Consider the following 6,833-nt stretch of genomic DNA (forward strand, 5'->3'; position numbering starts at 1 on the left):
CATCAAATAGAAATACGGTTCTTCCTCTCTACCTTAATCAATGGTGAATAGGAATATGATATAATAGTGGTTTAGCCTAAAATTCTTGAATAATTATGGATAGGTTTGAGTGAAACAATTTCCATATTTGCAACATCAGTAATTTCTATATTTCCTTTTCAATATATCCCAAATTCAACCACTTCTACTCATATTTGCCTTTGACTACTGTAATAGTTTCCTACTTGATCTCCCTGCTTCATTTATATTGAAATTCTGTAAAGTCAATTCTACCCTCAGCTTGAATCTTTATTTTTTAAATGTTTTACACTTAAATATATTATTTTTTATCAATTACACCTCAGTATACCTGGAAAAACTTAATAAAAAATACAATGTAAGTCATATTATATGTCGAATGTGAAAAATTCTTCACTGGTTTTTCACAGTCTTAAATTAAAATCCAGCCCCCTCAGTATACCCTGAAAGACACGTTAGGTTTCCCACTCCTATCCACGATCTTATCTTTCATCGTTCTCTCTTTATTTTTTCTGTCTTCCAAAACTACGTATTTCTTTCAGTTACCTTGAATAGGACAAGCTCAATTCTAATTCACCCCTTTCACTTCCTGTTTATATATATGTATATATATACACACACACACACACACACACACACACACACACACACACACACACCCCTGAATTGTTCTCCCTCACTTTGCAGTATATTTAGGATTCTGATTAGCTATCATTCTTTCAGACTTTCCTGCCCAACCTTTCAAGAGCTGTGTTCCTACTTTACTCTCTAACCTTAAACCATGCAGCATTTTTCTCTAGAGCAATCATCACTACCTGAATTTATATAGAACATTTTCACCTGTTAATTGTTATCTACTAGAAAATAAGATCCACGACAGCAAGAGTTACTTTTTATAAAGAAGAATTTAGAAAAGTGCTCAATAAATGCTTGTGGGATGAATTAATTACTGAATAAAACCTGCTGACAATCTATTATTTTAGGTGGATAAGCTCAATAAACATGAAATTATTTTGAACAAATAACTAATTACTCTTTGCCTAAATTCAGACCAATTACTTCATTAGAAGAAACTAAAATTAGTCACATTGATTTTGTTTAAAACCTAATGAAAATGAAAGTCTTTAAACTTACTTAAAATTATAATTCTGTTTCACAATGTAATATATTTAAAAACTTTATGTTCTGGCCTGTCGCTGATGTTCCTTAGGTAAAATATTGGCTGGTAGGATTTTACAAAATTTCCTACAATGATAATAAATTTATGTATAGGCTTCCTTCACCCCATGCAATTTTGTGAAGTTGAACATGTATAATTGAAGTAAAAGTTAAATATTTTGAAAATACCTTTTTTTTTTTTTTTTTTTTTTTTTTGCAGAAAATACTACTACAATAGGAAGAAAGTTAAAATTTATCTGCCTGAAAAACAATGTGGACTTATTTTAATGTCAGTTCAATTCATGAATAGTTAAATATTATCAAATATCTTTTTTTAAAAATTCATTTCACTTGCAAATAGTTGAACAGCAACACACTGAATTATCTCAAATAAAATTTTTATTAAAAAACAACCCTGGGGCCGAGAGCGTGACTCACCTGTTCCGCGCTGCTTCCCCTGCGCTGCCTGCCCGCGCCGCCCGCGCAGCCATGTCGGAGGAGAAGCCCAAGGAGGGCGTGAAGACAGAGAACGACCACGTCAACCTGAAGGTGGCCAAGCAGGATGGCTCCGTGGTGCAGTTCAAGATCCAGAGGCACACACCACTGAGCAAGCTGATGAAGGCCTGCTGCGAGAGGCAGGGCTTGTCAGTGAGCCAGATTAGATTCAGGTTTGACGGGCAGCCAATTAATGAAACCGACACTCCAGCACAGCTGGAGATGGAGGAGAGGACACCATCGACGTGTTCCAGCAGCAGACAGGAGGTGCGCCGGAGAGCAGCCTGGCAGGGCATGGTTTCTAGAGGGCCCGTCCCCAATCCGGGCCATCCGTCCTTGCATTGCTGTCGAATGGTGAGCACGTGACCATGCTGACCACAAAGGCGTCTGCGCAAACTCGAGGACATTCACCGCGATGATTTTCCTCTCTTTAATGTACTTCAAGTGCAACTCAAAACTGTATCTGTGGGGTTGAATCTGTAACTTAAATTGGGCCAATCGGAATTGTTATCTTTGTTCAGGTAAAATGAGTTGCAAGGTATTTTGGGTTTTTTTGTGTGTCCATTTGTGTTTTTCCCCCCTCCTAAAACATTTTTAACCCCAAAATTATAGCCTGAATGTTCGCTTTTAGTCTGGCCAGGGATCTGACTCCTGAGTTGGCTGCCTCTCCGCTGCTCACTCCAGTCACATAGAGAATTGATGTTTCTCGCAGTGGGGGTGCCGCTGTTGGACAGGTAATGGGGTCAAGGTGGGTAGGGAGGATAGACTGTCATTTGCTGTTATAGGCACAAGTGATTAAAATGCTAAATATTGCAAATGTATGCTTTGTCAGTATATGGAAAAGTTGAAGGGAAAATACTGGAATGCTTCTTCAAAGGTTAAAAAATAACCAGGTCCTTTGGTAATTTGACCCCACGTGCTCTCTGGCCCTCAAGCATGTAATCTCGAGGTCTGAGGCCCAGGACCCACTCCGCTGCCACCCCTCCCACCCCACTCCCTGCTCAGTACCTGGCGTTGGTACACAGGCAAGGATTGGCCCAACCAAAATTGGCTTTTCTCTTCCTCTTAATATTGAAGAAATTCCCACATTTCTCATTTGGTAATGGTGTTGTGACCTCAGATTTCTTCCAGTATTTGCTTCTGATGAATAATTATGGTCCATACATAAAAAAGTAAGATTAAGTATTGCTGAATTTGCAGTTACGTTGTCGTGTAAAAGAGCTACTTCCCAGTGTGGTTACAAATGAACCCACGGAATGATGACTTCATGTTCTTCTCGTGGGTTTGTGCCGTGCTGCTTTCCAAATATGTATTGAATTTATGCATTAGTCTGGTGATTTCAGTTCTGTGAAATATTTTGGAATCTATGCCAATTAAATATTTTCATAGTTCTGCGTATTGTCCTTCCCTGAGGCTCCATTGCTGCTTGGTGGCCATTCTCTGCCTTTTTATAGTCACCTGAACAACAGCCCGTCATCTCTTGCTTGCTTGAAATCTTGCTGAAATGTTCTCATTTCCTGTTTGCTGTATGAGCTCGGGTGGGATGTTTGTTGGCTCTTGTGTTTATTCACCAATTTGTACATTACTTGTTATCCTTTACTACTGTAAATAGTAAATATAGTTTGGTATTCTGAAAAAAAAAAATAAAATAAAAATAAAAAATAAAATAAAATAAAAACAACCCTGAAGCAAAAGTTCAGTAATGATTTTGATGAGCTTCTAGACCCTGTATCTTTGTCTAATCAGATGAGAAAGATATTTCATAAATTTTATTTTATACAGACTTATTTTTCATGCATAATGTATTATCTTTCTCCTTCAAAGGCTGTTTTGGGCAGGTAGGACACAATGAGAGCTGAAAGGATCCCAATTTGTGGCATCTGCAAAAGTTTTTGTAATCTTTGTCAGTAACACAAGGCAATGGATCAGCTGTCTCTGAATAAAACTGAATTATGCTTTGAGAACTGTCTAGCACCTCCACCACTCTGCTACATTGTCTTGACCCTGACTTTTCCAGCCATTTATATGTGCTCACTTGATCCTAATCCACCATGCTGTTCTTCGAAATTCAAGACAACACAGCACAGTCTGTTTAAGTTTTTAGGGAGTTGGATGAGGGTAATGGTATAATGTTAGCAACATAGTTACCATCATAATCATTGTAAATATAACAGAGACTCTACCTCTGAAGTTTTTCAGCATGCCAGGTGCTACTAAAGGTGCTAAGTTATTTGTAATAAAACTTTGAAAGTAGCATAGTTTCAACTCTGCCATAAAGTCTCACATGATTATCTGTTAGTTTGTATATATTTTTAAATATTCTATAACATATAATCATTTTCAAGATTGCAGCAGTAAATTTACAAGATTTTATCCTGACGGTGAGCATTTTTGCATACTTTATTATGCTTTTCAATTTATAGTATTATAACATTTTTGTAGTTTGCAGGTGGCCATGCTCAATTCCATGCTTAAATTAAACATAAAATGGTAACATGCTTTTCTAAACATGTTTTTTATTACCTTGATGGCTTCATAGCTCATGAATATTTCTCATTTCCTAGTATGCATTTTTCTCAAGGTGATTATGTTAGAATTTTCCTATCAAAATATTTTAAACCTATACTGAAATACCAAAAACTGCTTTGTTAATATCTATTTATTAAAAAATACTATTGGGTTCTAATTCTATCTTGATAAAATTGGCAAAGGAGCATATACAAATATTTAATGAAAGAAAAATATTTGAGAAATGTAGAACATTTATAGGTTCAGGATGTTGTGAAAGATACTTACAAATACATCGAATCTGCAACATAAACCAGAATATGAGTTTTTCTCTTATATTGGTTAAAGGGACAGGTTCGGAAGCAGATTACCTAAGTTCAAATCTGTCTTCTACTATTTGCTATCTGTGAAGCATTCAACATATTTCTTTACTTTTGTTTGCCCCAGATTCTTTACCAAAAAAAGAAAAATAATAGTACTCAAACAGGGATACTGTGGGAACAGAACAAATTATGCTTAGAACTATGCCTGGGAAAAAAGTGTGCACTATGTAAATATAATACATTATTATTATTACTACTACTATTACAGCTTGTATAAGACAGAGATTACCATCACATTTTACAGATAAGCAATTTTATGATTATTGAAATGATGACTTATTCAAAGTCTATGGCTAATAAAATATTAAAATCCACATTTCACTTTATTTATGTAAAATAACTTTTCATGGGAGAAATTTTTCTCTCTACTTAATGAGATTTGGACTTTGGTAATTTATTTCTATGATTTCCTATATTAGTGATTTATCTAAATTGCTGAGCTCTTATAAAACTTCTAAAATCGTATCAGAAAATTTGATGTGTCATTATATACATAACTTTTTAAGCATGGGGGAGAGAGTTCAGAATATTTCATAAAAGAAGCATCATCAGGTTTATGTGGATCTACACACTGATTTAAATCGGAATTTTTACATCAAATATATGTCTTTTTATACCATGCATCTGCCACTTTCTAACACATGACTTTGGGCAAGGTATTTAATTTTCCCCATTTGTAGTTCTCTCATCTCAAAAATGAAAATAACAAACATATTCTTTGTAGTTTATTAATTATCCAGTTGTCTTTTCCAGAATTACATTTATAATTGGATATATAAACATGCAAGACAATATTTGTTGCAGCATTATTTGTAATAGTAAAAAGTGAAGTTGAATTAATGGGTGTATCTCCTTTAATAGTAGAATAAATATAAGTTATTTTTCTATAAAAGAAAAAAAAAACTCCAAAGAAACTAGTAAGAATAGTTGTTTTCTACAAAATAAATATAAATCAATATTTTAAAATAAGAGACAGGAAATAATGCTCACTCTCATCATCTTTCTATGAACTTACATGAAGAATCCTGGAGTCTTTAGTGACTGCAGTGAGATAAAGATAGATAAAGAAAGATAATAGATAGATGCCAGACCTAAAATAAACAGTATTGATGGCAGTGATGGCCCATCTGGAGCCACTGCTGTGAAGACACTGGCTGTAGCGGAATTGGAGTTGCTGGGGTTGTGTGCTCCCTGGGGCTGGTGGGAACCAGGGATGGGCAGGAGCCCCAGCCTTTACTGAGTTAGCAGGGTAAGAGCCCCATGATCAGGGGTGCAGCTGCAGCCACCCAGCCATGGCTCTGAACCCAGGGATCCCTGCACTCTCATGGGCCAAGGAAGGCCCTCTCCCCTCTAAGCTTGGAAGTGCCTGCTCCCGTCCCTGGCCTCTTCTCATTCCTGGCACCCACTCTGATTTTGAAGCAAAGTTGTGGCCAAGTCTGAGTGCTGTTGCAACCTGGCCAGGTGTGTGTGTGCTTGTGGCATTCCTGACATGCCAGACCCCTGTTGCCTTGGCACCCTTCTAACTTTGGGTACCAACAATCATAGGAGGGAAGCCAAGGGGAGGTTGAGAGAGGCTCAGCATGAGTCTGCAGAAGCCCCTCAGCACAAACAGCCTGGGCTGCATGGACAATATGTTGATGATGACAGGAGGCAGACAGGCTCCTGAGGGGAAAGAGGAAGGTCCCTGGTGAAACCCCACTTTCAAGAGGGATAGCCTGAAGCTCAGAGTCTGGGTTGTCAGCTCCAGAAGGAGTCCACGGCCTAGTGTGAGAACTTACGTTGCTTTTTCCAGGTCTACCCATGGCTGTCCATGGACCAATCAGCACACACTTCCTCCTTTCTGACCCCATAAAAAACCCAGACCCAGCCAGACTCAAACAGATGTAAGAACTACAAATAGCAGAAAGGAGTTACCCACTGCAGGTCCCCTTTCCACTGACAACTAGACACTCATTAGGACGACCTGCCTGCAGAAAGGAGCTACCCAGTTGGGTCTTATGAGAGCTATTCTGTCGCTCAATGAAACTCCTCTCCACCTTACTCACCCTGCAATTATCTGCATAGCCCATTCTTCCTGGGCATGGGACAAGAACTTGGGACCCATCTAATGGCAAGACTGAAAGAGCTGTCATGCAGAAAGGGCTGAAACAGTCCTCCCTTCTGACCACATTGTGGGCAATGAGAAGAAGACCTATGGCCCTTCAGGGAGCCAAGACCTGGGAGCTCCCCAACCCAGACCTGTGAAACTCTCTTTGAAGGGTCCCTTATAAA

At 38.0% G+C, this 6,833-nt stretch overlaps 1 pseudogene; it reads left to right on the forward strand.

Moving 5' to 3' along the window:
• The first annotated feature begins 1,644 nt into the window (after positions 1 to 1,644).
• LOC102146334 (small ubiquitin-related modifier 3 pseudogene) lies at positions 1,645 to 2,056 on the forward strand (annotated as a pseudogene).
• Positions 2,057 to 6,833: the final 4,777 nt, after the last annotated feature.

The sequence above is a fragment of the Macaca fascicularis genome, chromosome 1, assembly GCF_037993035.2.
Source record: "Macaca fascicularis isolate 582-1 chromosome 1, T2T-MFA8v1.1".
In the NCBI taxonomy this organism is placed as follows: Eukaryota; Metazoa; Chordata; class Mammalia; order Primates; family Cercopithecidae; genus Macaca; species Macaca fascicularis.